Raw genomic sequence first — 2427 nt, 5'->3', positions numbered from 1 at the left:
GATCAATTGTATTTTGCTTCCGTTTATCATGCATTATTAATTACTAGGGGAGGCTAAGGATAACAAGTCGGTAATTAGTAATAGGCTTTTTTCACCAATGGATTGGGTTAAGGGTAGACTAAGAAAGTTTGCATGACAATATGATAAATAAGCTAATTAAATAAGAAGAGTAGATATATGAGGGTGAATAAGATGAACAACTCCATTCATCCATAGTTTCTTTAAGCCAATTGAATCACTGCATTTGCATGTTTACTTTTGTTCTTTGCATACACACATCAACTTAATTCTTTTCTCAAGTCTTACGCGATTTTTTTACATGAAAAGTAAGGCCTAAAAGTCCTTTGGGAAACGATACTGGGACTTACCCATTTATATTACTTGATAACGATTTAGTACACTTGCCAGGGACTTAACAACACCTCTATTTAAAGAGGAAGGTGTCTCCAAAGTAGACAAGAAACCCTAAAAATTGACTTTTGGCACACGCCCAATGACAAACTTCTATTGCTCAATGAGTAGGCACTTTTTTACACTCATCTAGTGATAGGATGGCTCGCCCAACGAGCAAGCGCTTTTTGAACTTTCCTAAGGAATGTGTTAGGAAACAGGTTGGCTTCGTTTTACACCAAGAGAGGGGGGGGGGTGAATTGGTGTTAGTTCAAAAACAAAATCCTTTCGCAATCTTGGTATGAAAATCTAAAGCTTTTAACCTTTCCTTGAAATGCAAGTAATGAAAATTCAATGCAGTGGAAAAAACATAGTTGACTGCTAAACAGATAAAGTCGACTGAATTAAAGAATGCAGGGATAGAGAAAATCAAACACTGGTTTTTATACTCGTTCGGCCAACAATGCCTACATCCAGTGTCCTTCCAACCTTGGAAGCAAATGCACTATAATGGTTGCGGTTTTTACAACAAGGAATTTATAGAAGCACCACGCAAAAATATAAATCTCCTCTCTAACCCAAAACCAAATATAGCTGCACACATAAAAACCAGAATTGCAGCAAGAATCCCCTCTTCTGCAATTTTAACCCACGTTGAACAATCCGCAACGTGTAACCAGCACTCTTCACAGGATGCCAAGCCTATCACAACAAGCTTCACAGGTTGCCAAGCCTATCACAGTAGACTTCACAGGTTGTCAAGCCTTCAATCAAATACAGCAGTCTTCACAGGATGCCAAGCCTCTCAGGATCAAATCAAAAGCACCTTCTTTGTGCAGATGTTGATCAAACAGTGTGCACAATAGACTCCTCAATCTGAATCTCTCTCAAGAAAGATCACCACCGTCTTCTTGGAGAATTCTTGGAGCTTCCAAAACTGAGAACTATCTCTGAAACATGACAATGAAAATGTTAGATCACCAAAGTCTCAGAACAATTCGTGTTCTGTCCTATTTATAGTTTTCCTGTCATTCTCAGTCGAATGGCCTACTAATACAGTCGACTGTATTAAAAAAGTTATAACAGACAGTCAACACAAAGGCTCCTCAGTCAACCAAATCAATGCACATTTGAAAAATATAGTCGTTAGAGCAAGTAGGCATAACAGAATTCCAAATATAACAACAATACAGTCGAATGGGTGTTCCACACTGTCGACTGACACTTGAAAAAATACTTTGAAATTCTTTTCAACTTAAAATCTCATCAAGCACATGTTCACAAAATCTGTACAAAGATTTTAGCATAGTTGAATCCATTCCTAGTGTATTCTACTGAACTAGACCTTTGTCACAACAAATATAAGTTCATAAAGGTGCTTGTGATCTTTTCTTCAGAAATGTGCAGAAGTAATCAAAATCATTTTATCACACATTTCAATACAAGAATGTTCCATACATATAACACATAATCAATCATAGGAACACACATGTTGACGGATTGGCAAGCGTACCAAATCGTTCAAGTAATATAATTGGTAAAACCCAATATCGTTCTTCCCAAGAGACTCGAAAGGCTTTCTCGTTCACGTGAATTAAAATAATAAGACTTGAAAATAAAAATTAATAAATTTATTTAAGAACAAAAATATTAACATGCAAAAGTTATTGATTCAATTGACAAAAGAAAACAATGGATGAATGGAGTTGTTGGGGGTTTACAATTTCATCATTATCCGCTCTCTCTTATCTACTCCTCTTGAATTATTAGTTTGATTAATTAATTGTCATGCAACTTTCTTAGCCTACCCTTAACCCGATCCCTCGGCGAAAAGAGCCTAATATTAACTACTGGCTTGCTATCCCTAGCCTCCCCTAACAATTAATACAAAATTATAGAGCAGAAGTTAACGCAATTGATCGTCCTACCCCTATCCCTAGGTGGTATTGCAAAATCAAGGAATTACTCACCAGTTCATGACATTACTGTACGTCCCCGTATCAATAAAGACAAACAACAGTTACCGAATGAGTTAAA

The sequence above is a fragment of the Vigna radiata genome, chromosome 8 (assembly GCF_000741045.1).
Source record: "Vigna radiata var. radiata cultivar VC1973A chromosome 8, Vradiata_ver6, whole genome shotgun sequence".
Classification (NCBI taxonomy): Eukaryota; Viridiplantae; Streptophyta; class Magnoliopsida; order Fabales; family Fabaceae; genus Vigna; species Vigna radiata.
This window is presented reverse-complemented; position numbering follows the sequence as displayed.